Here is a 15,178-nt window from a genome sequence, read left to right as displayed (position 1 = left end):
GAAGCATAATCCTAATAACAATAGAACTGTGCTTAAATAACAAAGAAAGAAGGAAAAAAAGAACAGATAACTAAGAGCAGGAAAAAGCTAACATTTGCCACATCGTCTTTCTCAGCCATTGTGTGCCAGCAAGAAATGATGAGCCTGTTTGTTTGGTTTTTTTGCAGTTTTTGTTTTGTTTTGTTGTAAAAAGCTATTAGAGGCCTGATTCCCACTATCTTTTAAACCAGATCTCAAATCGGTTTGAACCAGTTCAAATGACCCTGATTTCCACTTGAATCGATTTGCTGAAACGATTCGGAGAAGGGGGCCACATGCTAAATCCAGTTAACCGGCGTCTTTTTGACACTGATGTTTTCTGCGTCTTTTTGGATAAATCAATTCTGCGCAAGTGTGAACCAGATGTGGATCAGAATCGATTTAAATTTGCCCTTCGGCCGGCTGGAGCAGGTCCATTTTAATTATTATTATTATTATTATTATTATTATTATTATTATTTATATTTCCCTCTTCTCCTTGTGGATCGAGACGGGATTACAACAATAGAAACAACATTACAAGATAAAAAACTACTATTTCATATAAAATACACTCAATAAAACAGTAAAACCGCTATCAATATAATACATAGACTAAATCATCATTTAAAATACATATCTTTAGAAATAGAGGTGGGGTATTTCTAACTCTCTTATAGCAGATTGAGTGGATAGGCCTGCTGGAAGAGATCCGTCTTAAGTGCCTTCTTAAAGGCATCTAAGGTGGTAATGAAACAGATCTCCTCCAGCAAGCCATTCCCTAATTGAGGAGCTATGGCAGTAAATGCCCAGTGGGAAGTTCTTGTTAACCTGGTGTTTACATACTCTAATAAGTTCTTCCCAGTTGTTCTGAGAATGGGGCTGATTGTGTAGAGAGAGGCGTTCCCTCAAGTAACTCAGGCCCAAGCCATGTAGGGCTTTAAAGGTAATAACCAACACTTTATACTGCTCCTGGAAGCTAATCGGTAGCCAGTGAAGAGATTTTCATATTGGTGTTATGTGGTCTGATCTTGATGTTCCAGTGACCAATCTGGCTGCTGCATTTTGCACCATTTGAAGCTTCCGAATTTGGTACAAAGGTAGCCCCATGTAGAGCACATTACAGAAATCTAAATGAGAGATTACCAGTGCATGTACCACTGCTTCAAGGTCCTTTTGGTCCAGGTAGGGACACAGTTGGCATATCAACCGAAGTTGGTACCATGCACTCCTGGCCATCATATCCGCATGGGATGATAACTGTAAGAATGGGTCCAGGAGTACTCCCAAACTGTGAACTTTGTCCTTTAAGGGAAGTGTGACCCCGTCCACCACTGGTTGTCAAAATTCCGTCCCTGGACTTGGGGTACCTATCGCAAGTACCTCCATTTTCTCTGGATTCAACTTGATTTTGTTTTCCCTCATCCAGTCCACCCAAGGCATCCTTAGTCACTGCAACAGTTAGAGACATAGAGAAGTAGATTTGGGTCTCATCAGTGTACTGATAACACCACGCCCCATGTCTCTGGATGATCTCTCCCAGCAGCTTCATGTAAATGTTAAACAGCATTGAGGGACGGCTTGAGGGACGCCAGATGTCAGCTCTCTCCTATAAGAGCAACTGTCCCCCAGCCTCACCATCTGGAGTCTGCCCGAGAGGTAGGACCAGAGCCACTGGAGCACAGTGCCTCCCAGTACCTAACTCCCTCAAGCGTTCCAGAAGGATACCATGGTCTACTCTATGGCATCGAAGGCTGCTGAGAGCACCAAGAGCACCAACAGGGTCACACTTACCCTGTCAATGCCCATACGGAGATCATCGACTAAGGCGACCATGGCCATCTCAACTCCGTATCCCACCCTGAAGCTGGTTTGAAATGGATCCAAATAATCAGCTTTATCCAAGACTGCTTGGAGTTGGGAGGCAATTGCCCTCTCGATCACTTTGCCCAGGAGTGGTAAGAGAAAGACTGGTCTACAATTGTTTCTTACCAGGGGATCTAGGGAGGGTTTTTTTTTAAAGCGGTCTTACTACTGCTTGCTTTAATTCAGATGGAAATATATAAGTTGTAATAATATTTTCATTTCATCCCCTCCCTGAGCAGTGAACTGTGATGGGCAAGGATCGAGAGAGCACGTCGTCTTCCTTACACATCTCTTACTGTTTCTGTCATAATGCCGGCATCTAGATCAACCCTAATCTGAGAGATTTTATCTGCAAAGAAGTCATTAAAAGCGTCACAGCAAGCCTTAGTTGGTTCCAATAAAGAGTTCAGGGTGGGAGGCAGTTGAGTTAGCTCTTTAACCACCCTGAACAGCTCTGCTGGACGAGACTGCAGACACAATGCATGCAGCATAGAAAGAGTTCTTTGTTACATCTATTGCCACTCCATAGGAATCCAACATGTTCTTATGGCGTGTCTTGTCAGATAAACATTTGTTTCCTCCAGTGGCACTCTAGTAATTGTGCAGCCCACTTCATTTGACACAGATTTTCCGTGTACCATGGTTTTTTATTTGAAGTGGGCTTGAAAGGAAGCTCGGTCTATGGCCCTGGTAAGATCGTTATTCCAGGTATCAACCAGGGCTTCGACAAAATCGCCATCGATCCCAATCATAAATTCCTCTAGAGCTTCCTGGAACCTTTTGGGTTCTATCAGCTTTTGAGTGCGGACCATTTTTATAGGTCCTCCACCCCCGAGAGGGCTGTAGGTAGTAGCCTTGAGTCCCACTTTGACCAGAGAGTGATCTGTCCATGACAGGGCAGAGATCTGAACAACTTCTGCCCATGGATATTCCTGATCCATACTAAAGACCACATTGAGTGTATTACCAGCACAATGTATTGGACACGAGACTATTTGAAGGTGATGTTGAGGTCCCCCAGGACCAAAAGCCTGGGAGACTCCGAGCTCTGAGACCAGCAGTGTCAGCTTAGCCAGGGAGACTGTTAGACAACAGGGTGGACGGTATACTAACAAAATCACATGAAGCTTGTTTGCAAGAATATCATGGGGACCTTTTCAGAGGCCTTAAATCAAGATATGCTATATCCACAGTACCCCCTTCATCTACTGCGCTGGTAATTTTATCAGAAAAGATCAAATTAGTCTGGCATGATTTACACTCATGTTTGCTTTCTCCAAAAGTGTTGATTCAGGACTGATGACTCCAAAAGAACTATCTCCTTCTTTGCCTGTTACCATACTTGTATTGACCAACACATTTCAGAATTACCATGCATAGAAAGCATGCTCAGAAGCCCACTCATTTAAAGCACTGGTGGAATCTGACTGATGCAGAGGCAAGAGAGTATCAAGGGGAGCTAGTTTGTATGGAATAATCTTGAGCAAGCCAAGTTAAGGCATTTGGGGTCATGGGTCTTTTTGACAGCTCAGCAGAAAAGTTACTGTGCAAAAACCTAGTCTTATCGCTTCTTGCTTTGCTGTCTTTGCTAGGTTGCGTCTTTGCCAGAAAGGGGCCCCTCTTGGTTATCTGTCCCAGGCAAACTGCCAGCAGCAGGTGCGTAGACTTAGATACCCCATTTGCTCATCTCTAAAATTGCTGGTATCTAGTGGAATGTTCAGCAGTTTAAAGAATTTCTAGCTGATGAGCTCACCTGTGGTCTAGGTAGGTCTCTTTTCATTGTTATCTCAAAATAGTATGTGGGAAAGGAAAAGAGTTGTTTCTAAGGCTGCCCAATCTTTATCCTAGTTCTGGAGTGTATGAACATATGATTTGGCCCATGGGTCTATTTCCACAATGCCTGAAAAGCAAAGGACTGGTCTTTTTTGTTTTTGTTTTGTTTTTGTTTTTTTGAACTACAGCTCTGAGAATGGGAGTTGTGGCCTGAAAATAGTAACTTTTCCATGTTCTACACAGGGCTGGGGATAGGGTTGCCTCTGCAGGAGAGTGGCTGGGCATAATGGAGGCCCCAGTGTTTGCTCAACTTGTGGGAAAGCATCATTATTTGTGTAATTAATTTCTGTAGCTGAAATGTTCTGTTCAGCATTTCCCCTCTGATGGATGATTGTATATATCCTGGAGGCTTGGGAGCGAGATAAAAACAGACCATTAATCTTGTGAGTATTGGTGATACTTTGGTTGGTCTGTTCCAAAAGGAGTCTGGCTTCAACTGGTGTTTTGCTGGGATGGGTCCCTTTAAAGATTCATAAGGCAGAATCCTAGCATGGTTTATGCCTTAAATGCTGCTTCTTGGAAAAATGTACAACCAGGGTATTCAATTTGCTGCCATGAGAGTAGTGTAACCTCCAGTAAGGTTTAGGTTTCCTTACAGAGGAATTCATTTAGATACCAAAAATCCCAATATAGCAAGAGCTGTATGTGCAAATCATGTTTATAAAACAAACATGGCAGTAATTAGCTATGCAAAAAGGCTTGACTTGGCTTTACTCTTAGAACAAACATAGTGGTAGATGAACAACTAGGAGAGTGAATATAACTACAGTACTCTATTTTTTCATGTAGTGCAGTCGTTGTATGTGAGGGTGGAAGGAAGAAGAAGGCACGTCCTTTCCCCATTGTACTTGCAACCTTATAGTGTACTTCATCATCTGGAACAATGTCACTGCTATGTGAACTGAACGTTTATTATGGACTATCCTAGATTTTAATTCAAAAATCTAATATTGATCTCCCTTTTATTCACTCTCTCGTCACACTTTTATTGTCAAAACCTGATAGATCCAGCAAATGTAATGGCATGAGATTACAAGTGAAGGTTCAGTATGCCCCAAAGGCCTGAGGTTTGGGGAGTATCTCAAACATATGTATTGTAGAATGTAGCATTATTTAACAGGCAAGACTGTCCTTTAGGGAGGCAGTATCTTTTTCACCATTCTTTCAGGTTACAGGATGACAGTTCTGTCCGGGGGGGGCGGGGGGGGGCATTGTGAATGAGCGAACCATTTTTGTAATTATACAGGTAGTGGAAAAGCTCCCAAGGAACATTCCAGTGTTTGTAAGCCTCTCTTCTCAGTTGACATGATATAGCTAAGGTAACAAGCATTCTAGGTATTTCAAAAACATGTCCTTCCTTTCCTCCAGTCTTATCCTGAATATTGTGTTTGTGGCTTCATGCACTGTTCCCATATGCCTCTCAAGTGCTATCACATGAAGATTCAACAGCTACATGTGGAAGAAGGGAGGAAAAAAGGGAGAAGAGCTTAATGTAATCCCATATTACACAGGGAAACATCTGTGTTCACAGCATCTTCATGCCTATCTGAAATGGGTTCAGGCATGAAACTTGCTTTTAACATCAGTCATAATGCTGGAACATGGAAGGAGCAATAGAGTGTCCCTTAGGCTCAACAGACTGCTCCTAAGGGGCAGCCTGAAGCCACCACCCCTTTGAGCACCAGATCAGGGCCGTGGCAACTACATGCCATGGCCCCAATCTGGCCTTTCCAAAAGCAGCTCCTTTTTGTGCCATGGAAAGGGCACCATAGCTACCAGTACCGTGGCTTTTTGACGCTCCTTTGGCGCTGCATCATCTAAATGCCGTGGCAGAGGAGCGCTGTGATGCCGCCCACCGTCTGATAGGGTGTGTGGCAACACACTGCCACGGGGGCAGAGTCGAAACATGTGGACGCCACACCCCCACTCCGCCCCAATGCCAGCCTGTATGGCCGGTCTGTCAAGACTGCCTGTCTGTAGACAAAGAACAGCAACACTCATCAGTTGCATCTTACCCCTTTGTATGTAGGACTAGGGCAAAACTCAGAGAAGTTACTTTTTTGGACCACAACTCTCAGAATCTCCCAGCCCGGCCATCACCTGGGGATTACTGTCCAAAAAGTGTATTTTCCAAGTTCTGTGCTTAGGGCAGACACTGTGGCTTCTGGGTGACTTAAACACTGACACCTGTTTTCTCTTTTCTTTTCTTTTCTTTCTTTCTTTCTTTCTTTTTTGTAAGACATTAACCACAGATGATAAAGGTAGAGTAGAGAGGGTTGTAAATTTAGTTGAGAACTCTGTGGTCTTTGACTTGTAGCAAAACAGAGTGATGTTAGGGATATGGTAAATGGATGTTAAATTTCCTTGACTTTGAGAATCTCCAAGCAGCCACATGACCAGAAGGAGGAGGTGCAAGTCTTCAAGTAATACCCCTGGATACCATCTCAACTGAAAACCGAAGCAGCAAAATGAAGGCCTATGACTAACATCTTCAGTTTTTTCTCCTGTATGGTTTTTAACATCTTGGCTGATGAAGAAGTCAGTGGAGCTTTGAAAGCTTTCAACATGTATATTGTGCATTTTGGTTGTCTCAATAAAGGCATCACTCTTTGGTGGATTCTTAATGTTACTGGATTTGCTGTGTGGCCAACACAACTACCCCTGGGTGTATTCTAAGGGAGGAGTGTTAATTTTTATGTTTCCCTCTGTGTGAAAGCTATGTGAAATAGTCTCTCTGTGTTAGCTGCTGCTCCAAACAGTGAACATAACATGTAGAACTAACATACTCTCTCCATATTTTTGGCCAGGTAGATCAGTTAATAGTGACATTGAAACAGCTCCTGTGGTTTGCATAAACTATGCTTTCAATCACTGTGTGTTGAACCAAAAGGTAGTCCCATGTTGTTCATAGTGAAAATAAAGATTTTTAGTTGAAATTTCAACATTTTCTAATAAAAGGTTCTAAATTCTGATGCACGCTGAACAAGAGCATGCCTCATTGAGAGATTTTTTGCCACAGTGGCTTTGTTATTTCTGTTTTGATGAAGTGATGAAGGCTTATCTTTTTGAACCTTGGACAAATGGTCAGCAACCTGAAAGCTGCCTTAAACAATGTCTTGCTGTGAACTAACACATAGACCAGGCCTGACTTATATCAATAGAAGAAAATGCTTAGAGAGCAGTCCAGTGGGGGAGGTCTGAAAAACAGGGACAGTTGAATAGTGAACAAACCAGAGTGCTGTTAAGCTCTTGCTGACAAGGTAAAAGTATGGAACTGCCTCTATAGACTTTTTCCCCTTCTTCTTTCTTTCTAAGCAAGCAGTGGGAAAGAATTTATGACAGCCTTGATCCCATGTTCCTCTTTGCTGAGGATGTAGTTTGGGGCTAAAAGGGCTGTGGTTCCAGTATACTTGTGTCTTTTCCCCACACACCACCATAACCTCAATGTCTTTCTTTTATGCCCTTTGCAAGATTGGGGTTCTAACTTTATAGACCTTGGGTAAGTAAAGTGAAACTCAACTGCACCTCCCCATGTTCCTCACTTGGGCTGGGGCTTATGGGAGGTGCAGTCCAACCGCATCTGAAGGGCCACATTTTGCCCACTGTTGCTGTAGGGGAAACCTTGGAGGAAGCTGAGAGGGGAGCCTGAGGTAGGATCTACCCCTTTGTCAGCAATTCCTCTAAGACAAGGATGAGCAATGGTGACTGTAGATGTTGTTCAGCTTCAGCTCCTGTGATCCCTGACCATTGGTTGTGCTGACTAAGACTGATGGGAATCACAATCCAGAAAGATCTGGATGGCCCCAATTGCCAACCCTTTCTCAAAGACCTAAAAGGATACTAATCTATCCTGTGCTCCTAGGTACACATCTGTACCTAACCTTAATGTCAGATAGAATACCTGGAGTAAATTCTTTCAGTTCATCTCTTCTCCAGTGCTCCCACCATGTTTATCCCAAACACATATAGTCTTGTCTTACTTGGAGACATGAAAGGAGAGAGCTGTGCCAAGTCTTTGGAGAAGTGAAGAACTTCATCTACTCAAAATCAGGGGAAAGGAAGGAAAAGAGAAAGAGACAGGAAAGACCAGTTATTGCTAAGACATTTTGGCGTCCTTTTGAAGTTCAAGCAAAACATCGATTCATCCTTATCTAAGAAACATTCAGGATAATACTAAATTCAAGCAAAGGAAGGGCTGAGTGTAATATAGCAACCATGATAAAAAACGTTAAATAACTAGTTACAGCAAATAAAAACAACAAAGATAGCCATGCTGGTTCTTGAGAAGAGAAAAAAACACAAAATGCACTGTTGGACAATATTTTTATTAGGGCAAAATCAAATACCAGAAAAATGTGCTTGCCTTCACATTCTTTTGGATTAGGGTTCTTTTTGGATCTGGTGCCTTTGTAGTATTTGGGCCCTTTTGGGTTTTAAAAATGCTTTTAATTTATGAGTTATTTAATTGCATTTCAATATCACTTTTTAATACCACTATTTATGACTTTGCAAATGCTTCCAACTGTATTTTTTTCATTTTTGTAAGCTTTCTTGAATCCTCATGTTAGAAAAGGGCAGGATATAAATAAATATTATAGTAATGGCTATGATAGTTTAAGTCCTGCTCCTCCTCTTTATAGTAGAGGTGAGCAAGGTGTGAATTTACAGTGTTGTTGGCTTTCAGTTTCCAGCATTCCTCACTATTAGTTAAGCAGGCTAAGGCTGAAGTTTGGGAATTACAGTTCTAGAAGGCTGCATGTTGCCCACTCAACTGTATGGTGTCATTCCCATGACCGACTGTGACGGTACCTGCCATTGGAAGGAAAGTAAGAAAGAAGTACAGTAACATCCAAAATGCATAAAACAGTGATGCCTTTATTGACCAACCAAAATGCACAAAATACATGTTGTAAGTTCAGTCTGAGGCAATCTCTATCTCAAGAGGAGCATCTCTTTTTGTCTTGCTTTTGTCTGTTGTTGTGTACCTTCAAGTTCTTTATGGGAACCATAAGGTGAACCTATCATGGGGTTTTCTTGGCAAGATGGTTGAGAGGAGGTTTGCCATTGTCTTCCCCTGAGGCTGAGAGCATGTGACTTGCCCAAGGTCATCTGGTGTCTTTCTAATGGAACTTTAAAAAAAATCAGAATACCTAAATGATCAGAGGGAGGAGGGTCCTGCCTGCATGAATGTCCCTCCACTAACACCTGAACTAAGAACAGCTACATCTTGACAAAATGCAGGCTTGTGACTAACATCATCACGCTCCCCCCCTCCTGTATGATGTATAACATCTTTGCCTGATGAAGAAGCCAGGGGAGATTTGAAAGCTTGCAATGTGTATTTTGTGCATTTTGGTTGGCCAGTAAAGGTATTTTGTGCATTTTGGATGTTGTACTTTGCTACATGGCCAACATGACTACCCCTGGATATGTAGTAAGGAAGAAGATAGTCAAGAGACTTCCAGAGTCTCGAAGCAGCCTCAAGGAGGTCCTCTTCCATGTTTCCACTAGATGTGAATGTGGTGGGATGAACAGAAGGGCTTTTCCTGAAGATCTTAAATCCTAAACAGCCTGATATGACAGAATATGGTCCTTCTGATGACCTGAGCCTTACAGGGCTTTATATAGACTCTGAAGAGTATTTAGGCCCTTACCAAAGCGGTGAGGCATCCTGAAAGGGACTTTCCCAGTGGTGGAAATATGTGATATTGAGTATCTGGTTTGGAGTCAACAGAGCTATGTATCTGTCATATATTTGCCATATATTTCTGTAGAAATTTTTAAGAAAAAGGAACTGAGAACTGGGCACCAAACTGAGCATCACACAAAACAGTGAGAACCATAAAGTGGACTCCTGTTTGCTAACTACTGAATTTTAGCTTTTGCAAAAACAAACAAACCAGATTCAGCCTTATTTAACACATACACTTGCCTTGATGAGAATTTACGTATTTATTTATATTTCATTTATATGTCGCCATTCTGCCTGAGTGGGACCCAAGGCTGCTCACAAAAGGAATCAATTAAGAATATAACAATAAAAAATTTAAAATATGCTACTTATTTCTTCCTGCCTGTTTTAGCCATAGCATGTGAATGGAGCTTAATACGTTTTTCCTTACAGCACCCTCTAAGTAGGATGATCAGTGAAAGCCTCTGCTTCTTTTCACTATTACATTACGAAAGAGAAAGATAGTACATTATGATTTTTCATTATAGTTGTACAGTTCTAGAATAACTTGTCAGTCATTGTTTCGTGTCACGCTCTCATTTAGTTTAAATCAGGGAAATGTTGGATATAGCCTTTTTTGCCCTGAGAGGCTTTTTTGACAGGAAATCTTTTTCCCACCCTAGGTTTCTGTAGCCAACCCTAAGGATGATGTCTGATTTTATTGTCCCCATCTTCATCCTGTTCTTCAGTTAGGAACTTCTCTGGCACCAAAACTGAAAAGTTCCAGCATCTATCACACCTCACAGTGAGTATTTATTACTGTTTCATAAAAAAATGACTAAATGGAAATTTCCACTGATGCTAAACACCTGTCTTATTTGGTAAAGTATCTAAAATATTCTCTTCTTGGAAATGGTTCTGGGCTCAAGTTTTGGGAGAACATAAGCTATCCCTAATATTCAGTATTTTTGTGTTATCTTGCAGTGCCTTTATCTCCTGATGAAGCTTATAATTTTGTCAGTTAAGTGTCCTTCTTTTTGTAGTTTTGGAGCTAAAAGTTCTGAGTACAGTCTTTGTTGGCAAGGCTCATTCCCAGTTCTGCAAAGATTTTTGCAAGGCATATCATTAGACAGGCTGTTGGAGCTTGTCTAGATAGCATTATTGGATCTCTCTGACCCTAATGGGAGTATTGAATTCCATAGTTAGACTCCTCAGACTCTCTTGATGAAACATTTGCTCTAATTTTCCAGGTCTTTAAATACAGTTGTGGGGTTGAATATGGGATGGGAGATACCGGAGTAAATGATTTATAAGGGACACATCGATGTCTAAGAAGCAGTGAGAAAGGCAAGAAGCACTAAAACTAAGCAGGATAAATTAAAGGCCAGTCTACATATTACAGAAGGACTTTAGATTAAGGATGGGGAATATGTAGTTTTTCATATGGGCTGTAACTCCCATCTTCCTTTATCCTTGGCAGTGCTGAAGGTGCATCTACACTATAGAAATAATGCAGTTTGACACCATTTTAAGTGTCGTAGTTCCATCCTATGGAATCCTGGGTTTTACAGTTTTGCAAGATCTTTAGCCTTTTCTGCCAAAGAGTGCTGGTGCCTCACAAAACTACAGATTCCAGGATTTTGTAGGATGGAACTATGGCAGTTAAAGTGTTGTCAAATGGCATTATTTCCTACAGATGCACCCTAAGAATGATGGGAGTTGCAATGAGCATACAATAAGCCACCATGTTGCCCACCCATGATCTAGAGACAGTGCATCTTTACTCTCTTTGGAAGTTCTGTTCCATGAAAAAATATAGATAGCATCTGTAATTTCCTGGCAGCAATTTCTGGAACAATTTTTTGATTGCTGCATTTATAGGAACTGCCATAGGTTTGTTGGAATTGGATAAAGTAGAGGAAACAATAATTTCCTTTAGGGTTGGCTAACAAAGATATCAACAAATAAAGGTCTGGTTCACAAAATAGAAGATTAAAAATTAGACCCATCAGTCAAGAATGTTGACAGGTTTTTGTGGGCTCACATCCAGAGCCCAGAACTGTTTGGAAAGGATGCCCATGGAAAACAGCCACATGACTCAAGTTTTCATAATGGTTACTTTTACCACATTTCTAATTTCATTCCAAAGAAAACTATGTTTTGTTCATTGGAAAAGAAAGAGGAAACAAAAACAAGAAGTGGATTTGTCATTCACTTCTTCTTGGCAGTGCTACAGTAAACAAGCGGAATTCACTGAAGACAATATGAGAGTGAGATATGTTTGATAATTCACCAACACTTACCCCTTGTATGTTCATTGTCTCTGATTATACCTTCTCTTCTATTTCATTTTATTCTTACTCCTTCAGCTCACCTGCTTCTATCATAGTTTCCTCTTCTGTGCTGAGGGATGCTAAGGATTTTATTTCAGCCTGGTTTTATAAGATTTTACCAAAACTTGCAGGGTTTTCTTCATATCCAGGTTGAAACAAATTTCAATTTTTTGTGGGGTTTTCGGGCTATGTGGCCATGTTCTAGAAGAGTTTCTTCCTTATGTTTCGCCAGCATCTGTGGCTGGCAGCTTTAGAGAAATTGAATGATAAAGAAACCAAAAATGACAGATTTGCCCATCCAGACCCAGGGCTTTAGGTGCTATATTCTTCAAATTCTAAACGTGAATCCTTTTGTTTCTTCAATCATGTTAGTGCTGTACTAGTGTTGCCTCTTCATTTTTCTGAGATGATCCACATCTTTACCATCTCTAAAGCAGGCAGACACAACATGGTTTCCTACATACTGTAAATACCATTACCTGTTTGATTTGGCTGAGGAAGGATTTGTTTCAGTCAGTTTTTGAGGCACAGTTAAGTACTTTGAATATAAACCTTCCAGGTATAGGTAGCATCCATCAACTGCTGTTGTCCATAACAGAATCAGTAGGATTACCAGATCCTTGGGACAGATACCAGGAAATGTTTATAGCTATCTATTTCACCATAATTCTTATCTTCACCTGCATTGTTTTTGTGCCCTTCTTATGCACTTTTTCTCTTTTGTTCTCTCTGTACATGGAGAGGTTATATTCCTGTTCAGGAGAGAGAAACTAGAAAGCTTTTGAATCCTTAGGAAAAAAATTCAGGTGATAAAATGACAGGATCACTTCTGGAAAGACATGTGGATATTTAACAAACTGCTGGAAACTTGGAAAATTTATTTTTACTACAATTCAAAAGTCAGCTTTTCCAAGCTTTGCATATCATGTAGAATATTCAACTTTTTTAGGCCTACCCTTTTGCATGGGCTAATAAAAGTATCACCACAACAAATACTTTGGATAGTTTTTTGTGGGGTTTCCAGCCAAGTGGCCATGTTGTAGAAGAGTTTCTTCCTGATGTTTCACCAGCATCTGTGGCTGGTATCTTCAGAGAATGCTTGCCTGGAAAGGAGTTGGGTATCTATATACTGTGTGACCTGGGAAGGCAGGAGTGATTTGCATGTGTATTGCTCTGTTGCTAATGGCAGGCCTCGTGGTGGGAGGGAAGACAAGCAACCACCCAAAGGGAAGGTATTTTTACCATACATCAAAGGAGTCACAGACAGAATAGGGAAACTGGTGAGGAAACACAACCTTCAAATGGTTTACAAACCAACGAAGAAATGTTTTGCTCAGCCAAGGAGCGGAGAGACCCTCTCACAGCTGCAGGAGTTTACCGCATACCATGCAGCTGTGGACTAGTTTACATAGGGACCACCAAATGCAGTGTGCAAACAAGAATCAAGGAACACGAGAGACACTGCAGACTGGGTCAGCCAGAAAAATCAGCAGTAGCAGAACATGTTATAAACTATCCTGGGCATAAAATGCTGTTTAAAAACACTGAAATTCTGGACCATGCCAACAACTACCATGTCAGGATGCACAGGGAAGCCATTGAAATCCACAAACACCTGGACAATTTCAACAGGAAAGAGGAAACCCTGAAAGTAAACAAGGTTTGGCTACCAGTCTTGAAAAATAGCAAGGTGAAGACTCAACAAATGCAAATGAGAAATCTCCCAGGGTCAGGGATTTCCCAACAGACAATGAGACTAATCAAGCAGACACTAATCCTCCTTTGCATACCCTCCCACCCTGAGGCCTGCCATTAGCAACAGAACAATACACATGCATATCATTCCTGCCTTCCCAGGGTCACACAGTATATACATACCCAACTCCTTTCCAGGCAAGCATTCTCTCAAGATGCCAGCCACAGATCCTGGTGAAACGTCAGGAAGAAACTCTTCTACAACATGGCCACATAGCCTGAAAACCCCACAAAAAACTATGGATGCCGGCCATGAAAGCCTTCAACTCCACAGATACTTTGGATTTTGTTTCATGGGCAACGTGACTCCTTCAGCAAGTTATTTTTGGACACTATCGGGGTCCAGAGTTCTGCTCGTCAGACTCCGCTCTTGCCCCATTTTCTAGAAGCACTGAGTGGGTGGTGTAGTTACCTCTGAAACAGCCTCCTCTTGAGCCTTGAAGGAAAGGCCAGCCAAGAGCTCTAGAACGCCAAATACTGCCAACATGCTGCCAAATGAGTTCTGCAAAATGCTTTGCTGAGGGAGATCCAGGTTCCCCTCTGTCTGTTGCAGAAATATTAGAAGGAACTGGCTGGAATTGTGTTTTTGCTGACGGACAATTCCTAAGAGGCTAGTTTATTACTATACATTCTCATCAAATTACTTGGTTATAATGTTGAGTCACTCAAAAGTTCAGGATTGTATACTTTCCCTTCTTCGTGGTCTCTGCGAATCATACAAATGGGTTGTACTGCGCCTGCGCAGTGCCTTCGGAAACTTCTAGAATCACTGGGCAAAGTACTCTTTGCAACATATAGAAACTTTTTGGCGGTAGCTCCGCCCATCCCTTATAAAGCCCCTGGTTTCCCGCTCTTTCCCCAGTTCCTTTTTTCCGCCGCGTTAGCTGCCTTTGGGAACTTCGCTCCTCTTTGATTGTCGGATCACTGGTAGTTTGACCACGGACTGTTTTATTGACCACTCTTTGCTTGACCCTCGATTGATTGAACGTTGTGACCTTGGACTGTAAACGACTTCCCATTCTCTCGAATCGGATTGACCCTTGTTGCGCACCTCGGATTGTTGACTACGAACCGTAAGCGGATCATGCCATCGGTCCCCTTTAAAAAGTGCACCGTTTGCGGGGGGAAAATCCCCGGTCAGGACCCTCACTCGGCTTGTCTCCTGTGTTTGGGAGAGGCGCATATCCCAGCATCCTGCGCCCTGTGTAAATCCCTCACTCCCCAAGCGAGGAAGAACCGGGAGACTAGATTGAAGGCGGCCATCTACTCCAAGGTCTTCTCCGCAGGTGCCATGTCTTCTCTGGGCCCGCCGTCTTCGACTGGATCCGCGCCCCTACCGGCTCTTCCCGAGGCCCCAACTCAGCCTATGGCCGAGCCTCCGAGCTCTGTGGAGGTGACCCCCCGCGAGGGGCCCGACGCCGGCACCCCTTCAGTGGACGTTCCTCGGCCGTCCAAGAAGGATAAGCGCCAGAAGAGCTCTAAGGAGAGCCGCGCTTCTGAGAAGGATTCGAGCGCCCAGAAGGGTTAAGCCTCGAGATCCTCGGCCCCGAAGGCCTCGACCTCGGTCAGCTCAACTAAGGGCTCAGGATCCACACCTTCGGTCCCGAAGCCTTCGGCCTCAGCGGACTCAGCTTCGAGGCCCGCGTCTTCCAAGGCGGCCACCCCGGCTTCGGTTTCAGCTACGGTGTCGCCCTCGGCTTCA

The 15,178-nt window shown here is 42.5% G+C and overlaps 1 protein-coding gene across 9 annotated transcripts in view; it reads left to right on the top strand.

Annotated features, from left to right (window-relative positions):
• Positions 1 to 15,178, top strand: part of SLC29A1 (solute carrier family 29 member 1 (Augustine blood group)) — a 121,746-nt gene that overhangs the window by 78,768 nt on the left and 27,800 nt on the right. For 7 of the 9 annotated variants that reach the window (XM_089529634.1, XM_089529633.1, XM_089529631.1 and 4 more), the window contains one exon: positions 10,072 to 10,193. The gene's annotated coding sequence lies outside the window, so the exon portion shown is untranslated. Of the gene's footprint in view, positions 1 to 403; positions 451 to 3,543; positions 3,649 to 10,071; positions 10,194 to 15,178 lie in introns of those variants that run through there. The other 2 variants (XM_089529636.1, XM_089529628.1) reach the window with 2 other exon arrangements.

This window comes from Sceloporus occidentalis, unplaced genomic scaffold (assembly GCF_023333645.1).
Source record: "Sceloporus occidentalis isolate IW3139 unplaced genomic scaffold, rSceOcc1.0.p SCAF_6, whole genome shotgun sequence".
NCBI classification, from domain to species: Eukaryota; Metazoa; Chordata; class Lepidosauria; order Squamata; family Phrynosomatidae; genus Sceloporus; species Sceloporus occidentalis.
Note: the sequence above shows the minus strand (reverse complement) of the source record. Positions and strands in the feature narration are given on the sequence as shown.